The sequence below is a fragment of the Equus przewalskii genome, chromosome 5 (genome assembly GCF_037783145.1).
Source record: "Equus przewalskii isolate Varuska chromosome 5, EquPr2, whole genome shotgun sequence".
Classification (NCBI taxonomy): Eukaryota; Metazoa; Chordata; class Mammalia; order Perissodactyla; family Equidae; genus Equus; species Equus przewalskii.
In genome coordinates this window covers 50922257-50944180 of record NC_091835.1, presented here as the reverse complement: position 1 = coordinate 50944180, position 21924 = coordinate 50922257, and the positions used below count along the sequence as shown (strand labels likewise).

Genomic DNA, 21924 nt, shown 5'->3' with positions numbered 1-21924 from the left:
TTTCTCCTCCTGTTAACCCTCCTCTTGTTCTTTTTTTTTTTTTTTTTAAATAGTATGGACCTCATAGAAAGGATTAAAGACATAGTCTGTAAGAGACTGAAAGTCTTTGGAAAGACTGTTCAGCCATTTCCTCAAGATTTAGTCAAATTGATGACAATTTCTTAGTGATTTTGACAAAATAGGTTTTATCTAGGTTTATTTAATTCCAGACGGAACTTTTTTATTTAATCAGTTTAGAGAATAGTATTTTATGACTATCCAAGGATTTCATTAAGTTTGATACTTTGAAGAAATTTAAATTACTCCACTTTTATTTTAAAATTAGCTGTTTCAAAAGAGTCAAATAAAAAATTGGTTTGTTCTTTAAATTTATATTATACATAAAAATATGTATTTTTTACTCATTGCTGTGCTTAATAGTTAAAATGAGTTGTGTTAATTATATCTGAGGCTGATGTCTACTGCTGAAAAGAATATGTTAATTCTAATTTACCCATCATAATTTTGCCCACAAGTAAGGTGAGAAGGATAACCTTTTAATAGGTTAAGTAACATGGTGGATTCAATACAAGTGTCAGAGTATAAAACTTCTGACTTCTGGTCATAATAGCAAAATTTGACTAATGCATATTATGCACAAGGCACTTAGGTTATGCATATGCATTGATTTCATCCTTACCATAACTCTCTCAAGTAGGTATTGTTATTATCAGCCTCACTTAACAGATAGGAAATCTGAGGAACTGAAAGTAGTTAATGAGTAGCAGAGACAGGATGTGAACCTAGACAGTTAGGCTCTAAAACCCATGGTCTTTATCATGACATCACACTGCCCCACTAGAAGGAAACACATCACATTCCAAAGCTTCTGTATCACAAAGGATTCATAGCAGGGCACTAATGACAATAATAAAAACAAAACAAACCACACTTCGGAAAAACCAACTAACCAACCAAGCAACACAAACAACAAAAAAAAAGTTAGATCTGGATACATGAAGAATAAATACAACCCTAATCAATAAACTTGGTATTTGGCCTTTCATGTTTTATACTTAATCCTGCTTTAGTTTTTATCTTTTTGGATAAGTACATCAAATTCATCTTAAGAATTGGGATCTGTTTTGGCTCTATTTTTTCTTGTACTGAGTTAATAAGAAAAAAAACAATGAAGGAAGATTTAGATGGTGCTCTTTCACTGGCTATCTCTGTAACATTTTAAGATTTTTGCAAATCTAGTTTCATTTAAATAAAATATTTGAACATTTTCCATTGCTATATGCCTATTTCTAGTGATTAGAGGTCTAGAATGCCTACATACAAGTAAAAAAGACTAATGGAAATTAATTTATTTTATTCTTGTAACTGACAAATTTAATACAAGGCATACATGCAGTGAAATAGAAGTGATTTACTTTACCGTATCCTCAAATAGAAGTAATTTACTTTTAGATTGATATTTTAGCTTCTTTTTGTCAACCTACTTTTACAGATGTTTTCCAGACATATCTACAACATTTTCTTCCTTAATATTTGATCTTTTCTCATAACACATTTCAAAATATTCTTTTATTAATTTCTTCTAGGCCTCCTCATTTTTTCCTTACCATTTTTCCTTTATTTTCATATCACCAAAACTCCTTAATCATTTGTTTTTCCTTTTCTGCATTAATCCATTCATTTTAAAGTTATGATGTCACAAGTTACTTTTCTCTTTCATTTACTTGCAAAATGATTCATTCTTTGTACTATCTTCCTGTCATTTCCTGCCAGAAACCTAGTGGTTTTAGATAACTAAAACATGGACCTAACTGTTTATGGGAAGATAATAATCTAGATTTTGAAAAGTAAGAAGATAGGCTGGTTATTAGTTTATGCAGGATGATTCTTCTCCCCATAATCCCTTCATCTTTTAATACTAGATCATGTCTAGGTGAATTTTTTTCTTTTAACTTGAAAATAAGAATGTAGAACTTTGTTTGAGTCACTAAGACAATGTTAGTGTCAATAACTACACAAAAACATAAAAACTGAAAAAGAAAAAAAAAAACCTTAGGACTCTTTCCAAGATACATTTAGTGTCTTAGCTTTTTAGTTTTGTAATCTGTATTACCCTGAGGTGTTTATGCTCAGTTTTTGATTCGTAAATAGAAATACGTAACTGACTTTGCAGCTTGAAGAACACTGGTATCATCTAGTCTTTTTTTATGTTAAACTGCAGAATTATGGGCAGCCTTGGGGTCAAGGTCATATGATGCATCTCCTTGCCTTTCCCCATCCTTTCACCCAAAGCACTATAATTTTTATCTCTTTTACATTTGGAGATGCTGTGTAAGATTTCCTTAAATGCTTAATACATATTTATTGAATGCAGAGATGAATAACTGTAGTAAAATTTTGAGAATCATTAAACTATTCTAATTCTGCTCCTTTTGTAAATATGGTTCTTTTAGACCCTCAGTTTTTCATGTCTAAAATGGGAAAACAATAACTACCTATTATTATCTATTTCAAGGAATATATAATACAGTGGGTATAAAAGTGCTTGCATTGTGTTTAGCACTTAATAGCTCTCAATCTGTGTTGATTTTTCCCCTCCTCAAATCTGTGAATTGGCAAAATAATTAACAGACTTGGGAAGTGTAAAGGATTTAAGAGAGATTCTAGTTCTCTCTCCAAAATATGAGGATTATTGAAAAGGCATTCAGTTGGTTATTCTACATTTTTCATTTTCTAGACTTGGGGAAATGTGAATAAAAAATCTACACAGCTTTGCCATCTGAGAATCAATTATGTAGCTTATGTGTTTAATATATTTATTTAAAGCTACGTTTCTTGGCTGCAGAAGGTGTAGTGGTAATTTTGTTGGTAATCTCCCTGGATAAATTTTTATTAGCTGCACAAAAATGAGTCAGCTGACACACTTAATAGGATGGCTATAATACAAAACGAAACAGACAAACAACCTAAAAACATGGAAAATAACAAGTGTTGGTAAGGTTGTGGAGAAATTGGAAACCTCTTTGCTGGTGGGAATGCTGTGGAAAACAGTTTAGGGATTCCTCAAAAAGCTAAACCAAATTACCACATGATTCAGCAATTCTACCCAGTGTTGTTTACACAAAGGAATTGAAAACAGAGACTCCAACAACATACTCGGATGTCACTGTTCATTGTAGCACTATTCACAATAGGCGAAATGTGGAAACAACTTGTGTCCACCAAAAGATGAATGGATAAGCAAATGTGCTATATTCATACAAAAGAATATTGTTCAGCCATAAAAAAGAATGATACATACTACAATACAGATGAACCTTCAAAACATTATGCTAAGTGAACTAGCCAGACGCAAAGGGGCAAATATTGTATGATTCCACTTATATTAAATATCTATAATAGGAAAATTCATAAAGACAGAAAATAGATTAGAGGTTACCAGAGGCTGGAGGGGCAGGGAAGATGAGGAGTTATTGCTTAATGGTTACTGAGTTTCTGTTTAGGGTGATAAAAAAATTTTGGAGGGGCCGGCCTGGTGGTGTAGTTAGCAGATTCAGATCCCAGGCATAGACCTACACACCGCTCATCAAGCCTTGCTGTGGCAGTGTCCACATACAAAAACATAGAGGAAGATTGGCACAGATGTTAGCTCAGCGACAATCTTCCTCAAGCAAAAAGAGGAAGATTGGCAACAGATGTTAGCTCAGGGCCAATCTGCCTCACTACCCCCACCAAAAAAGAAAAACTCTTTGGAAATAACAGTAATGGTTACACAACATTGTGAATGTAATTAATGCCACTGAATTGTACACTTAAAATAGTAAATGTTATTATATATATATATGTATGCATCCACAATTTAAAAACATAATAACATAATATACCATAAACCATTGAATTGTACACTTTAAATAGGTGAATTGCATGGTATGTAAATTATATCTCGATGAAGTTGCTAAAAAGCTGAAAGCCTGTGAGGTGCTCCTTTGTTAGGAGGAAAGGTGTCATTACTTTTCTCTTCCTGTGATAGGCCACGGGATAGGCCATACTAATTAGTGTAACAGTGTAAAATAGAATGGTACTGTGATTAACTGTTGCACAGCAAGAATGTGTTATATGTTAATAGGGTGATCTTATGCATGCTGACATGCTATTATGCTATAAAAGGCTTCTGGGCTTCTCCAACTTGGGGAATTGCTCACTTAGCTGGGGGAGGCAACAGCTGACCACAGAACTTCAGATTCCTTCTTGTTAGAAAGTCATTGTGGAGCTTTGTCCTCGCGCGAGTATCCTTGAGCTCATGTAAAATATTTATACTATTTGTTTGCTGGTTTGGCAGTAAACCAAAAGAATGCAACCCAGAACCATACCCAGCCATCTTTGAAATGGTGCCTGACTCTAGCACGAGTATTGTTGAGTACATTTTGAACATTTTACCCTGAGAAGCTATCACTTTTTGCCCTGAACATAAGTAGAATAAGCAACAGAACTGATGCTCCAACAATGAAAACTAGGTTGAGCTAGTTTCGTTTGGAGCCAGAGGAAAGTTACGATGAAGAAGAAGAATTTAAATTGAAATGAAGTGTACACAGACATTAGTCAAATACAAATTTTGATTAATTTATGTTATTACAAACAAAGAAAATAGCAGAGGATGGAAGCCTTAGTTCAGAAATGATTTAGTATATTCTGGTAACAGAGATAAAACTGCTGTGACTGGAGCTTAGTAGCATGAAAGAGGTGTTGTGTAGACCATAGTAAGGATTATGGATTTTATTCTAAGGGAAAATGTGAAGACTGAAGGATTTTATGCATAGGAAATAACATGATCAGATTTTTGTTTGAAGAACCTCAATCTGGGTATTGTGTGGGAAAATATGGATTGGAAAGAACAAGAATGAGTGGAACGACTAAGAGGAAATTGTAATACTTTAGCAGGAGATGTTAATGCTTTGGACAACTGTAGTGATAAGGATATTAGAGACAATTAAGTAAGTCAAGATATACTTAGGAAATAGAACTAGAAAGATTTGTAGACAAAATAGATTTGGGTGGCTGAAGGAGAGGAAAGTGTCAAGAATAACTGTATCCTAGGTTTAGGGCCCAAGAAATTGGGTGGATGTTGGCCCCACTTATAACAGAAAAAGTGAGGTAGAGAATAGAGAGGTGATGTGGTTACTTTTGGGTCATTTTGATTTTGAGATGCCTATAAGACATTCAAGTGGAAATATAAAATTGGAAGAGGGGTCTGAGAAATATTACTTTGGAGTCAACATATAGATGTTATTAAAACCGAGAGACTGAACAAAATTGTCCAGTGGAAGAGAGAATAGTGAGACCTGATGCTCAGACCAAGCAGCTCCAACATTCAAAGGCTAAGCATAGAAGGGACAACATTCAAAGAAGTCCGGGAAGGGGCAGACAGAAGTATGATGAAAAACAGGGGCCCTGCTGTAATGGAAGTAAAGAGAAGAGAATGTTGAATAAAGGAAGGCTTGGCAAAGTAAAATAGTGTAAGAATTGAAGTTTCCACCAGATTTAGTAATATGGTCATTGTTAATCTTAGAAATAGTTTTGGTAGCACTGTGTGTGGGTGAAAGCCATACTGTATTTCTCTGAGAAGTGATGTAAGGTGGTTAAATGTTAATAGCAAGTGTGGACACCCTTTTGAGGAGGTTTGGCTGAAAAGGGTCCAAGAACTAGTACTAGAGATGCAGGTAGAATCCGTGTTCTGCCATCTACTATTTGTTCAACCATTGGCAAATTACTTACTATCTCTGATTATGTACCCTAATGGGGATGATGCCAACAAGAGTGCCTACCTCAAAGGGTTGGTTGAAGCGTGTTTATAACAACAATACTTTGCTCCTTAGTAAGCACTTAATAAATGTAAGCTATGATTATCCTTGATCTGGATATTATAATATCCTTAATATTAGTGGGATCTTCTAAGCCACAAACTAGACCTCATATTCTTCAAAAAATTTCTAGCTAGGAACACCAAAGCCAAGACAATCAGAAGATAAAGACAGATAGGAAAAATTAAGGTCTGTTTATCCTAAGTAACCATTTTAATTTCTTATTACTATTACTTGGTTTAAAAGCCTTTCCAATTTCCCATTCTCTTACATCCAAATATGTTATTTTTACATGTATCCTGCTATCCTACAATGTTTTATTGCAGAGATAAAATGCAGTGTTTTTGTTACATCCATTGGCTTAAAATTATTGTGAAATTATAAGGATATTTTAAAAATTCTTTTTAATCAGAAAAGACATTTATCTGGGGAACTTATTCTGTATAATTTATAGACTATATATTATCTTCCTATTTCTACTGTATGTTGCATATTGTCCGTATAAATTTATGAAGAGAAACTTTTGGCAGATACTAAATCACTAAATTAAAAAAACAGTTTAGAATATTTTGCATATTTACTTTTTATATTTCTTATTTATGTATATTTCATATGCCTTTTAAAAATACAAATTGAGCTTTTCATTTTGCTCTGTTTCAATTGGCTTTTTTTGAGCTGTAATGCATCTATTTTAAACAGAGATATTTCTCACATTTTAATTTAAAACATTCAGTTCATTACTATGGACCCACCTAGTGTCGACTTTTCAAATTCATTTCCTTACTGTGTGTATGCTTATGCTATACATCATATAAATCGTATAATAAACGAAATGCTTAAATAATCTTAACATTTACAAGCTCATTTCAAAATCTTAATGTTTCTGTTTCCTTTCTTATGGTATGCATTGTATGCAACATAAACAATCTGAAAATAATTACTATGGGTTAAATGCAGAGCTGCTACAAAGCATCTTATTGCTCTTTTCAGCATCACTCACTCAAGGGGAAAATATAATCACTGGTATGAAGAGTAGTATTATTGAGAGAGGTCATTTTACATATGAATTTGTGTGATTTATTTTATGCACTGGAGTTACTTTTCTAAGTTTATAGACAATACCTTATTGGCTGTAATAGCTGCTACCACATATACTGCATTTCACAGTTTACAAAGCATTTTTCATGTATAATATTAACTATTTATATAATTTCTGCAAGATAGGTATTGTTATCACCCCCAATTTACAAATGAGGCAACTGAGGATCAGAGAGGTATTAGGGCAGAATTACAACTTGAACCTAGGTTCTCTGACTTAATATAATAAATGTTTGTGTTTATTCACTAAATTATATTGCTTCTGAGATTTTGGTATATAAATCAATCAATACATAGCTATTATAGGTAACTCTGTACTCAGTATGCACATTACATAAAATTTGGCCTGGCTATCACATACATAATGTGTCAATGTTCAGAAACTGGCCTACTTGCTAATTAAATTAATAAGATTTAATTAACTTGACTGAGCAGGTTCAATATATTTTTCTTCATTGCTTTTCTGTAATCTCACTGCTGGTCAAATAAAATATTTCATTTAAATCAACTTAATTTTAATGTGTTTATTTTCAATATAGATAATACATTGAAATATAAAACTTAATACTTAAATGTTTTTGACAATCACTGCACAAAATTTCCTGCCTTTCAGTTTCTGCCTAAATAGAAACAGACTTGTTCCTTTCCCTTGTCCGGGAGGGAAAAAAGTCCAGTACAGGCCATTTACCCAAGCAAACCTCTGAAGGCATTCACTTGCTCGTTTTTGAATACTGGGTTTCCCTCTAAAATGGAGAGAAAGAAATGGGGGGGAGAGGGAGAGGAGAAAAAGTGTTGGATTCCCATCCCTTCTTGCCACTACTACTGCTCGGCTCGGACAACTGAGTATGCAGAAGGACATTTCTGCTGCTGCTTTGAAATCTTGACTAAATAATGAAATTTGCATCCAGTAATAGACAACACAAAATTTGTAAGGTTGAATATCACTATGGTCTGGCCGTGGGTCTCAAGGTGCCACAAAGCCACTTCTAAGAATGCAAATTTGTTGCTTAGGTTTGCATATCTGCCGAGTGGTTGTGGTTGTTACTCTGAGAGTATCACAAGGGGATCCTAAGCCCCTATGCGGAAGGTCAGTCCACAATTTGTCCATGAAGTTGTCACTCCTGGGGGGCTCTACCTGTGGTCTTGGTGCCTGAGGTCCCCATCACCCCCCCAGCTATAGGGGCTGTTGTTTTCCAGGCAGGATCTGACAACGGTCCAACATGCTGTGGCCACCATTATTAAACCTTAAGTCGTCAGCAAAACCAAAGGACAAGTTGATAGGCAGGGTGTCTCTCACCTCCAACAGGGCGGCGCAGGGCACCAGAGGGTGATTGGGCCTGCCCACTCTCACGGTTCAGGCCGCCGTGCATGCCACCAAGCCCCTGTTCTCGACACTGGACGTGGACAGGTTGCAAAGCCTCCACGACAACGGCAGTCAGCCAACAGCGCCTTCTTGGTGACACCCCTGCCCTGCGGTAGATAGTGTCGTGCGCAGGGCACGTCGCGGACGTCGATGCGCACGTCAGGCACGTTCCCTTCGTGCCTTGCCCGCGCTGGGGCTGCCGGGAACCGCTCTCGAGCCGCCCTTGGCCTGGTCCTGGCCATCGCCTTTGGGGAGGTGTGCGCCGCCAGTGGCTTGTATTGCAAGTGTAGGTCTTTGCAAGCGCACCTTGCCAGCTTTCTGATATTATGGGTCACTGTCAAAGGTTCATTTCTCGAGGTGGGCCAAAACTTAGTGGAAGCGTGTAAATGTGCTTTTAATTTTATAGACATATAGATGCCCATATATGTGTATTTATATGAATGAGCATGCGTTTATATTGAAAATAATCAAATAAGGCCTTTTTTGCTCTATGTGAGGTGCTTGAAGTGTTTGAAAAACACTGAGGTGAATCGTTGTCCTGGGTTACCTAGTGTTTTTCATATATATTGTATATGTATATATTTTACATATGTATATGCATACGTACATCTCACTAATAAAGTATATGGCCAACAGTTAGGGAGATGCCCATTGTAATGCTGGACTTTACACATCTAGACTATTAACAGTTTTCTTTCAGAGTATATTATGTTAGCTTCATTTTCAAGGTTGGCCTAAAAGGAGATGTGAACATGTTATATCCTTCCAGACAATCTATATTGGGACCTCTATGCTAACAGGACAACTATGTATATTTCAAGGAAGCGTAAAATGCTTAATAACATAGGTATGTCTTTTCTGCCCCAGAAGTGGTGGCAAGGTAAATAAAGGGGATATTAAACGAATGTTTCTGAGGAATGCATGTGAATGGTGGGAAATAGGATGACAATTACAGTCATAGAGAATATTGAGAAAGTGGAAAAAAGGTTATAGGGAAAAAAGGACAAACATGATAAAATAAGACATTTGCAGTATACATTATAAAATATTTATAAGTATCTAGTTTAAATCTTTTAGGATTCCAATACTTATCTCCCATAATATATCTCCATGTACTTCTGCAGACATTTAGAATTAGTTTGGTGTGATGCTTTTCTAACTATGCTTTGAAGAGAGAGGTTTAGCAGAATACTCTTCGAGCTAAACTCTACTCCAGCTCCTGCCATATAAACTTATTGCTCTTCTTCAGTTTAATATTTCTATTCTCCCTAAGTTTTGTTTGTTTGGTTTTTGAGATAGTGTTGCAAGTTTAAAAAGTTTGAAGCCTACTGCTTTAGATTTTTATTAACCAGTTATAACTAGCTTATTACCAGCCTGGTTTTATTTACAGTATGCTTGTTTAAATAGTGTGCACTTTGGATGCAAAAACTACCCATTGAATAAAATTTATAGTCTTCTAACTTGTTGAACTTCATTCATGCATGCATGCGTGCATGCCAGACTTAGCATATATATAGTCAGTTGTAATCCTGTTGAACATATCTCTGAAAGCTCTCTGAGGTCAGGTCATGAAATTAACCAGTCTAGTTCTCCTTGGTACAGAGTTTTGCACTTACATGGGTATGTTAGATTCAGAGATCAAGGACAATTCCTTGAATTCTGCATCTGCTTTTATAATTACTTAAATGTAGGTATGCAGACAGAACTGCATATGTGTGACAGAAAAGTGTGATTATAGTGTTTGACAGGAATTGTAGGAAAATAGAAATGAGATGAATTTATTGGTTTTGAAGTAATAGAACATAAGTAATGTCTCATTTGCAATTTTCATGACCAGTCGTATGCTCAGGCAGCATTTCCTGTTTTCTCCTGTGCTTCCTCAGCATGTTAATGGAGTAGCTTCCTATTTGTTTAATTGGCTTAAGAATTTATTTAAACATGTTTTAATTTAGAGGAGGTTATTTGCCCTTTTTTTTAAACTTAGATGCATCCATTAAAATGTCCTATATGTAATAGTACAGTTCCCTTTTAAAAGAATGTGCTTGCTTTCCTTAAACTGAAGAAGTGTGGGCATCTTTAACACGTGTCTTGGTATTTGTAGTTCCCCTGCCATGCTTCCAGAATATCAGAATGATAAGGGGAAATCGTTAGATTCTCTCCATTTAATTTAACAGTTTTAATTGGACAGGATCATTATTATATTTTCTTTTAGTGAATTGCGGGTTGCTTTCTCAGTGAATCAAACTGTTCAGGTTGCTTATGAGGTTCAGCCCTTGGCATAATGTCACTAATGATTTCTACAGGACCTTGAAATAAAGCAACAGGAAAATCTATCAACAAAGAGATGTAAATGGAATATTTTTAGATCAAAAATAAGATTCAGATCTTTGTACTGGAAGAAAAGGACAACAGTGGGCAATTGCATACTTGATCACTTTAAATGCAATCAAAATGGCAGTGACTGCCTAATTGCCAAAATAGCATCTGGTCACATGGAAAAATGGAATGGCACTTGTATTTGACCGGGATTATTGCCATTATGAAATTAATAAAGAAGTCCATTATGTTATAAAAGCAGTAGCTAGTCTATTATTTTTTCCTCAAAAACTTTAGACATTTTTAAAATTCAGCATTTTTTTCTCTCACTGGTGTATCTTTCCTAGAGTAGGCCTGCAGTTGATATTTTTCTCTTGCAGTTCCTAATGTGGAGATCCTATGTTGTTTCTAGTCTTTCTTATGGAAGGGAATAAAATATTTGTGTGGATATGTTCCTGGATGTGTGGTGTGTTTGTGCCCGAATTGTGTGTGTGTGTGTGTGTGTGTGTGTGTGTTTGCAAAGGGGTGGGAAAAGGGTGTAGAATTTACGGTTTCATTTTACCAGAGATGAACTCTGTTTTCCTAGTATTTTAAAACCATCTCTCACCAGTGATTGCCTAATTGTCAAAATCAATGACTTTTTAAATGGACCTCTTTTAAAAAAAATTGTCATTATGTTGTTAGTCCTTTCTTGAAATTATCCTTTCTAGTTTAGTGCTTTATTCACCTTATACAACAGCCTTTCGTACTTATGAAATAAAATGTACTTTTTCTAGGATATTTTTATACACTTCAGTGTAGTATTTCCATCTCTAAGTTGGAAACTTCTACTTAGGTGTTCTGCCATTATGTCAATTCAGTGTAACATCACTTTGCCCACAAAGAAAATCTCAACTTCCAAACTTCTGTTAATACCACCACTGTTGTCCATGGACTTTGACACACCACCGCATATTATTTCTTACACTTCAATCCTAGTCTACGTAAGTGTTCTTTGAGGAAATACTATTTAAACCTAGATGTGAAGATAATGATGGGGGAGCATGCCCCAGCCTTGGGAAACAGATTATGCAATGGCCTCGTGATACCAGTACACACAAACTTATGGGTCCTGAAGTCTCCTGATTTTTTCCTTCAGATAGAGAATGCCATGAGTGTCACAGAACTTTGAAATAGTCTGGAGGGTACGATAATGAACAAGATGAAGCATCTGTCTTTATACAGCTTAGAGTCCAGTGGTGGGAACTTACATTCTCCTAGGTGTTATTGGAGTCCCAAGAAAGATAACAGGTGAAGGATCAAGATAGGATTGTAATAGTGTCTGATTCTTCAACAAATTTTAAAGGATAAGTAGAAATTAGCCTGATACATTGGGGTAAGGGAGTGTGGGAGGTATTGCAGAAGGAATGTCCATTTCACACAAATGCATTGAAGGAAGAAAGAACAGGCTGTTTGCCAGCAGCTCTACCAGTCTGGTGTAGCTGGAGCATGAAGTTCATGGCATGTAGGGAGAGATGAGCCTGGATAAGGAGACCATGACAGAGCACAAAGACATGTTAAGGACATGTTAAGGACTTTTGATTTATAATAAGGTGATCATATCTTAAACTGGAGTTACATGCAAGCCTGTTTTATTTTTATTTATTATTAATTTGTTTTTTATTTTTATGAGGAAGATTGGCCCTGAGCTAGCATCTGTTGCCAGCCTTCCTCTTTTTGCTTGAGGAAGATTGTTGCTGAGTTAACATCTGTGTCAATCTCCCTCTATTTTATATGGGGTGCTGCCACAGTGTGGCTTGAGGAGCAGCACTGGGTCTGTACCTGGGATCCAAACCTGCAAACTCTGGCTGCCAAAGTAGGGTGCATGAACTTAACCACTACGCCACCAGGCCGGCCCCCAAGCCTCTTTTAAAGAAAAAAATTAGATACTTTCAAGAATATTGTCACTGTGGTCTTTGAATTCCAGTTAAGGAAGCATTTATTTCAGAAACTAGCATCATAGTTTATGAAAATATCTTTAAGTTGAGAAGTATCATTAAAAATGAAAATTTTGGTCTTTCTAACAAGTAAAATACTTTTTAATAACAAAAAAATTACATATTAATTACAGGCCTATAAAGCTACATCTGTGTGGGGTCTCCTGATCTGAAATTTGAGAAATATTGTGTATAGTTGGTGGACAACCATTGGAACGGTTTTAGTTTAATTAGATGTGTATTTAAATAATTTAATTTATGTATATTTAACTTTTTTTAAAAAAGTAATGGATTCACATTCCAAATAAAGAAAAAATATAAAAAGCTAAAAGAGCATACAGCAAAAAGTTTTAATCTCATACCTATCTTTCATCTGTCCATTTTCCACCTCTCTCTGTCCCCACCATTATACCCATTTTTGTTTCATTTTCTTGGATGTCTTTCTAAAGTTTTCTTATGCACATGTAAGCAAAAAGAAGTATCTCTAATAAATTCCCAGAAGTGGAATTGCATTTGTAATTTTGGTAGATATTTGCAAATAGCTGTCCATAAGGGTTATATTGATACACATTTCTACTAGTAATGTATAAGAGTGCCTGTTTCTATAAGTCGCAAACAGACTGCGTTAGTAAGCTTTTGCTATGTTAACAAACTCCACTTTTTCCATGGACTGCAATTTTTAAAAAAATTTTTTCTTGCTTGTGTTACTTGAGGGCTCTGGGTTTGCTGTGGGTTAGCAGCATGTTGGCTTGTTTGAACTGGGCTGGAGTCCATTTGGCTCCATGTCTCTTCTCATTCTAGAACCCAGATCGTGGACTAGCACTTATCTGGGATATGCTATTTTCATGGTGGAAGGCAGAAATAGGATAAGTTGGTTGAGTCCAATCAAATATTCACACAGAAAACTCCATATTCCATTGGCCAAAGCAAGTAACATGTTTAAGACAAAGTCAGTGGGGTAGGAGGTAAAATAGCAAGGGAGAGAACAGACTATTTTTGAATGAATAATACAATCTGACATAAAATGTTAATCAAAGTTTTGATTTTTTTGCCAAGCTGATAGGTTAAAAAAAAGATTATCACATTGTATGTAGCTGTAAATTTCATTTTCATTAGAAGATGTTGGGCATCTTTCTTTTGTTTAAGAACCATTTCTATTTTTGAAGAAGTTATATTATTTTCCTGTTTTACTATTGGATTGTTGATGTTTTTCTCATAGATTTCAAGGAGGTCTTTACATATCATGAAGGCTAGCTCTTTTCTTTGATATGGGTTACATATATTTTTTTCCCAACTGGTTTCATGTCTTTTGATTTGTTTATGGTGCTTCTTGTCATTAAGAAGTTTTTGGTGTTTATATGGTTGGATTTATTAATCTTTTATGGCTTCTGAATTTTGATCCTTTGTTAGTAAGACTTCTCTACTTCAAGATTATATTAGAGTTTGCTCATGTTCCCTTCTGATAGATTTCTGGCTTTATTCTTTACATTTAAATCTTTATCCATTTGAAATTTATATTCTTGTTTGCATTGGTCATGAGGTAATCATAGAGCATTTGTTGAATATCACCTATATCATTTACTAAGTAGCATATACTAAATCCCCCCTATGTGTTTAGTTTTTTCCCCCTATACTTTCTTTTCTATTCCTTTGGTCTTTCAGTCATTCAGTATACATTGTTGTAATCATTGAGATTCTATATTATGTTTTAATTTCTGGTAAGCTGAGCTCTTTTTTTTTTTCCCAGAGAGTCTTTCTGATTATTCTTGTTTGTTTATTTTTTCACATAAACTTTTGAATTAGCTTGTCTAATTCAAATTTGTCTAATTCCAGTTCTAATTTGAACTCATTAAATTTATACATTAATTTGGAAAGAAATGTTATTTTTATCATATTGATTTTACCTATCCAGGAACATGGTATGTCTTTCCATATCATGTTAAATGTTTCTTCAGGTAGGTCTTGTATGTGAATGAGTTTATTCTTCGATGTTTTATCTTTTGTGTTAGTAATGCTAATAGGATCTTTTCCCCCCATTATCTCTTGATAACTGGGTGTTATCCTATATGTGAAAGCTATTGATTTCTACGTATGAGTTTTGTTCCCCACCGTAATTGTGAATTCTCATAATGCTTCTGGGGTTTTCAGTTGATTCTCTAATCTATGCTTTATTAACACCAACAAACAATTCTAAATTCTTGAAGTTCAGAAAATGGTCATCTTATTTTAAAATCACTTGTTACTTAAACTCCCCGCAGGATTTTATTTGTTTTACTAAATAGTACTTTTATGATTTTATCTTGTACTGCAGAAAACTTTTGGTAGTAGCTTTCTTGTGTACTGGAATAGGCACTAGGTTTATGATTGGAAGCCTTGGGTTCAAATTATAGTTCTGCCTCTTACTAGCTGTGTAGTTGGAATTTAGTTAATTTTTGTCCCTATACTTTATTTACCTTTTCTGTGTCATGGAACTAATACCAGTAACTGAGACATTCCAGATTTGTTTTGAAAATTAAATGAATTAATCTGTGTAAAAATTGTAAATTTCTAGTTAGTAAGAACTTGATAAATTTTTTATTGGAACAGGCAAGAATGTCAGTATCTTGTACTAGATCACAATTCCTTGGGGAAAAAAAAGTTTATCTTTGCATTGTCAACTTTTATCAGAGTGCTCTGGCCAGAAAGCATGCTCATAAAAAAACATTACATGTATTGATTTTTTTTTTTTTAACTCAATACGTCAAGCAAAATTCAGAGTACACACTCAATACTAGAATAATGTTTTTTAAGTTAACTTGTTAATTAGGATTAAGACTAGTAGTCCACTTACAAAGACTGAATAAGTCTGAAGTTTGGTCCCTAAACCAGGAAGGACATGCATTGCCTTAGGTATATTTTTATTTTGTTAAAGATGTGCTTAGGATGCTGGCATATCTTAGAGATGCTTATAGTCTTGTAGTTCATGCTTTGACTTTAAGCAAGATTTAAAATTAAAAAGCTTTCGGATTACAGACCCATGATTTGTTTAGAGTTAGTTAACATTTAGGTCTTTTTAAATACTGTTGTACCATCTGATACCTAAATAGTTGTTCAACTTCAGGGAAATTTACAAATATCAATTTATGGGTTTTTTTAATTTATGAAAATATTTAGTATAAACAATAAAATATTCATATATATATGGCTTACAAGTGTAAATTAAAGATTCTATACACACTTATTGAGTGATTGTATGAATATATTCTTTTGGTAATGGCTATTTTCTTGCATTTTCATCCTGTGCATAGTCTGACAGAATTATTTTCTAAATTATGGCAGTAAGTCATTTTTGTTAACAATAACAAGAAAAAAAGAAGCTGTTTATTTGGCAGGAGTTCTACAGAGTGTCCACAAAATTCATTTTAAAAACTTGGTTTTCTTGAACACAGTTCGCCTGTCAGGATTTCTAACATTTCAACATTTTAGTTTGTCTTTGAGTTTCTCATTTGATGTTTTGAAAATTTGGATGAAGGCTGAATCCCTTGTATTTATTTCCCCCTACATGCCAGTCACTGCCATCACACGCTTATGATGTGTTCAATATACTAACAAACCACTTTTAATTCTCTCATTGAATTAGGTAATGGTAATAAACATAATTGTATTTAACAGAGAAAATGAAATTTGTGTCTTGAAAATTCAAGAACCCCAAATTTTCAGAATCTCAAATAGATGTATTTAGTAATAAAATTAGTTCTTTCAAAAACATGGTCATTTTTTTGTGACCAGTTAAGTTCTCCTTGTTGTTTTAACTTAATTGAGTTTAGCTGAATTAACTGTAATTAATAGAAGATTTATTTTCCTCATTACCTTATATTGATGTGCGAATGTACACTTATGACTTATACTTTAATGGATTAAAATAAACTACAAGGACTAGTCTTAAAACTTTTTTAAAAGGATATATAACTAGGATGCAACTGAGAAGGATAAGAAATTTTGTTTTGCAAATTACAAAGTAATTTATCAAAGAAGAGATTTTATGGCCAGAATTTGAGAGTCAAGAAATCTTAAAATTTGTTTTCCCTGAGGTGTTAAACACTTAGACAAGACTACATCACTAGTAAGGGAGGAATGGAGCCTCACTTAGAGCACAGGCCTCCTAACTTTCAGCTTTAGCCCCAATTCTTTCCCCTGTGCCGTTCTAGATGTAAGGAGACTGAACATTGTTAATAGGTAATATTTTCATTTACTATGAATAACAATTATTTGTCATCTGCTTAGTATTCATTTAAAGGAAAATACAGAGTATAGATAACTGTAATCAACTTAGAAATGAAGCTAAGTATTCAAATATTTTCATACTTTACTCAATTCTGGCTCTTATTCCTTCTTTGATTAGTTAATATCAAGAAATACATACAACATCTACAGGGGAAAATCTTCCCTGAAAAGATGTGTACTAAATATTTTACAGAAATTTTCTAATAAGTAAGAATCCAAGCCATGTGTAGCAATATTATGGTGTTACTTCTCACTTTGCTGCTGTCTCTAGGTAAGATGTGGGTGCAGCATGTTCTCTGTATTTCTTTCTAGGTTGAGAAATTACAATACAGAAAATCTGGTGGTGAAGAGCACGTTTTTAGGGTGTGGTCCCATTTGAATGTCTTCTCTTCTCATGGGTTATATAGATCTTTTTCAATAGGAGTCTTCTGATTTTTTACCACGAGAGTGATTGGTTCATGTCTTCCCCATCCTCATGTACTGACAACATTAGACATCACCAGGAGAGATGATTGGGTAGTGAATAAAAAAATAAAAGTATAAATTCAGTTGGTCTTATCTCCCTAATAGACACCCTTTGCTCAAAATTATTCTTTCTGAAAGACAGAAATTCCATTGCAAAGTATTTACATGGGGACCAGAAAATAGACACTTGTATTTTCCCTGGCATTCCAAAAATTATAACCATATTAAGAGAATATTTATAAATTATTTTTAAAAAGAGAGCCAAATTATATGATGCGTAGTACTAATTCTGAGGTTTATTATCGACATAAATGGGATAAGGGTACTATTCTTTAACTGTTTTTAATTGTATAAAGAACCATCTTTTATATCAAGTTATTTGTGAGGATGGGGCAATCATCATTCAACCTAATGTTGTCCAAAGTTTGGACATTCACTTAGCATTGAGATGCTTATTAAGCACTTTCCTATACATTCGTTATTTATTGCTATTACGCTATCTTTGAGATAAATTAGCATTTCTTGCCTTTTGAGAACTTTAGAGGAAAGATGTCATTACTTTGTTGTTCCCCATCTTGGCACTTATTAGTTTTGGGACCTCTGACAGATTAATTCACTTCTTTTTGTAAGCCATGGTTCCCTCATTTGTAGTTGGGATAGTACCACTACATGTCATTTAGTTGTGTTGAATGTTAAATGAGATAGTTTATTTTATATGTATCACAGTGACTGTTAGAACGTCCCCTCAAAATGAAATGTATCATTTAAAAATTACCTCAAATTATTCTGAAGGAGATAAATAGTTAAGATATCAAACAGCGGGAGCTGTTACTGGGAATGGCATCATCTTTTTCAGAAAAATATGAGACTAGAGCTTCTAAGGTGAAGACATTCTTTTTTTTTTTTTTTTTTGAGGAAGATTAGCCATGAGCTAACTACTGCCAATCCTCCTCTTTTTGCTGAGGAAGACTGGCCCTGAGCTAACATCCATGCCCATCTTCCTCTACTTTATACATGGGACACCTACCACAGCATGGCTTTTGCCAAGTCATGCCATGTCTACATCCAGGATCCGAACCTGTGAACCTCGGACCGCTGAGAAGTGGAACGTGTGAACTTAACCACTGCCCCACTGGGCTGGCCCTGACTAAGGTGAACACATTCTTGAAGAATGTGTCCTTGAAGAACACTGGTTGGTCAAAAATGTGATGTGAGGACAATTCATACATATAGTCTAACTAACCAACTGACAGTACAGATAGTATGAGGGTAAAAAAGCCTTGAACTCATAGGCTATCATATACCAGTTCCCTGGCATGAATGTGTTATGAGGAATTGAATTTTAGGTCTTTAAAAAAGAAGACAGACTATTGAATTTCTTAGGTGTTTTTCTGAAGAGGTTCAATTACAAGACTCTAGTCTACTCTAAGTCAGAGTTTTAAGCTACACCTGGTAGGTCAGTGGTGAGCTCACTAGGCATTTGGTGAATGGCTCACAGATGTACATTGGTAGGACGTTCTTTTTTTTGAAAGAGGGTGGGTTCACTTTTAATGTTTTTGTGACAAAGTAAATAATACAGGGAAAAAAAACAATAGGTGAACATTTTTTTAATGCCTATTGTGACAGGTTAAGTCAATATTAAGTTGGTATTGTCTGACACCGATTTGCTTTAAATTCATTGTGGTTATAATACTAAAAGTTTTATTTCTCAAAACTAAACATTCCAAATTCCATAAAATGTGCAAACTATAGCTTGATGGTAGGAATGTATATCAAATATTGAAGCATAATCTGTACCTATGAGTACACACTTTAATTTCAGTTATTAAAATAGAATATATTTAGCAATTCTGTCTTAAAACAGGAGAATGAAAATACTTCTTTTTAAAATTAAGAGAGAAGTATTAGAAATGCTTGCTTGAAACAAGGCCCGAAAGGGGTTAAATTTGGCAATAACTTGTTTATGATCTTAAAAGTTCCTGATATTCTCTTTGAGAATTTTCTAGCAGTGTTCACCAGCATATCTTATATTTCCTTAGCCTGTGTGAGTCTCCTTTTTATATTTGCAATGGAAACAACATGAGCTCAAAAGCGCACTTTTTCGATTCATTCCATTTTCCGTAATACTGCTGCAGGAGTGTCAAAGAGACTCATTAAATGAAAAATTGTTTTATGGAGTTTCTGTTGTAGTTTGTGCTCTCGTCTTCTCTGAAAATGTGTTTATATTTGTTTTTCTGTCTTTGTAGACCATTTATATATTTCTCACCAACTTAATTATTGTTCAATTAAGTTCTCAGCATCGCTTTTTGTTCATTTGCTTATTTATTATGGTTTTAAATTTTCTTACCATATTTACCTTACAGGTCTTAGATATGAAACAGTTGATTTGAATTTTGGTTATATATGTATTGTTTAATTAGATTTGTTACAAATTATTCTTGAATTCTTCTTTTAAGTCCCTGGTACTTAACATATTGGTAAGCATTTAATAGATGTTCAGTGAATGCTAAAGTGTGTCTTAATCTACATATATTATGAAACCTTCTGGAGATCTTCTTATAATAGTATAGCAAAATCACATTGGGATGTGAGTTATGATGTAGAGAATACCAGATATATAACCATTTGAATATCTTAAACTTTTCAGGTAATTGATAAAGAATATAGATTTACTTAACACATATTATGTGCTATAGTTGTTAACACATCTTTAATATTTAAACATTTTAACATTTAATATAGAATAAAAAGATTTATAATAGTAATTTACTATTAAATGTTGCAGTGATTGGATCAATTCAATTATTTAATAAAATTACCAATGACAGGATCTGAGGAGAAAATTTTGGAACTGCCTTCTCTTTTGCTGACATTCTAAAATCTTGCAGAAATGCTAATTTGCAATATAGAATCAAACGAAAGAAAACTTTTACGGCCAGAGAAGTACATTTAAAAGTATTTATTCCATTCAACCATCAAATACGGACTAACTTAGTGCCAATGAGGTTAGATCAAATTTAATTTCATTAACAATTATTTGAAAGCCTTTTAGATCACTTAAAAAGTGAGTACCATCTTGGGATTTTCATTCAGCTGTAAATTCTGGAGTGTTATTTTATTCTGTATTATGGTGTCACAAGTGAAATAATTTCTGGCTTCAACTAACAAATGGACCAAAAAGCAGTTGTATGACTTTAAATTCCTTTGCTCAAGTTTAGACACTGGGAAACTTAGGGATATACATACTCACTCTTTTCTGTGCTTCATAGGACCCAGGAGCTAATCTATGTGAACAAAATTCCTTATGGCCTTGGAGTTCCATTAGTTCAAATTATCATTATTAGAATGATCATTATTATATTTGTCAAATTTTCTGTCTAGTTCCTAGTCTATTTCAGTTCACTTAGCAAGGATGATTGTGCAAGAAATAATGTGGTTTTGAATGGCTACAGGAATGTTTATAGAAATATGTTGAGATCGTAAACTAACTTCCAAACCATTTAACATTTTCCTATATGTTCTTTGTGTTTATTTGGTATATATATACTTATACATACATATATTAAGTGTCTATGAAAACAAAACCGAAGACAAGGAAGATTCTGATATGAGCTGCTTTCCTTTATACTACAGTTGGCCTCAAACAATCATACTCTCTTTCTTACCTGCTCTGGTGACCTTCTGGATTAGAGTTTCAGAAGAGACACAACCAGAGGTAGGAGCTGTAGCAAGACAGCAGCTGGGACCATACGGATCTCAGCATCCTGCCTTATGGCCATTATCTTTGTTTCTATCTTTATGCTGCCACTCTGTCTCCTTCTTGTGCTCTCCCTGAATCCTCTGCTCACTGCCTCCTCCTCTTCCTGACTCCAGCTCCCATTGCCCCCCCATAACTTACCCTCCCTTCTTCATTTTTCTCTATTGATACAAGATGAAACAAGATTCCCTAATTAGGAAATTTTTTTAAAACTATTTTTTAAACTGTGTGTAGCCATGCAGCTACCATTCCCTGATGCCCATAGCCACTGTTAACAATAGAAAAAAATTATTTGTTGTGTACTTTATCAATTAGAGTGCATTAGATTGTACATCCCGTAAGGGTTGAAAAAATAGATATTTAAAATAAATGCAACAATTTTCTCATTTTTCTATGTAGGAATGGGTTGTTGTTGTCATAAAAAATAATTCGAGGCTAATGGTAAGAAAGAATAGTGAGTAATATCCTGTCCCCTTCCCCAACCGCCGAAAATGAAAACCATGTCGGCATCAAGTCATTTTTGCCACGTCCCTTGTTAACAGCTTTTTCAGGGTGGGTCATAATTCTGTATTTTGTTAGTGTCTTAACTCCATAGTGACATGCTTAAATCTTATTCCACGTTGATTCTGTAGTATATATCTGTTTATTTTTAGGATACCCTGTGAATGATGGGTCTCAGTATTAAGTTATCAACTTTGTAGAAAAATTTATAAGCTTTGAGTGAAGAATCAATTTATTAATGAGAAGGTTAATAACTGATTTTTCTATTTGGAATATGTGTATGGTGTCTCATTGTGTATGTCTAAAAAAGTAAACTTACTGTCTGCC

At 34.2% G+C, this 21924-nt stretch overlaps 1 protein-coding gene and 1 long non-coding RNA gene across 40 annotated transcripts in view; one reads left to right on the top strand and one right to left on the bottom strand.

The window, feature by feature from the left end:
• Window positions 1–8473, bottom strand: part of LOC139083532 (uncharacterized) — a 90833-nt gene extending 82360 nt beyond the window's left edge. Inside the window, exon 1 of the long non-coding RNA XR_011540335.1 lies at window positions 8254–8473. This is a non-coding gene — a long non-coding RNA (uncharacterized lncRNA). The remainder of the gene's footprint in view (window positions 1–8253) is intronic.
• Window positions 1–21924, top strand: part of SOX5 (SRY-box transcription factor 5) — a 947484-nt gene that overhangs the window by 531365 nt on the left and 394195 nt on the right. The window lies entirely within an intron of this gene.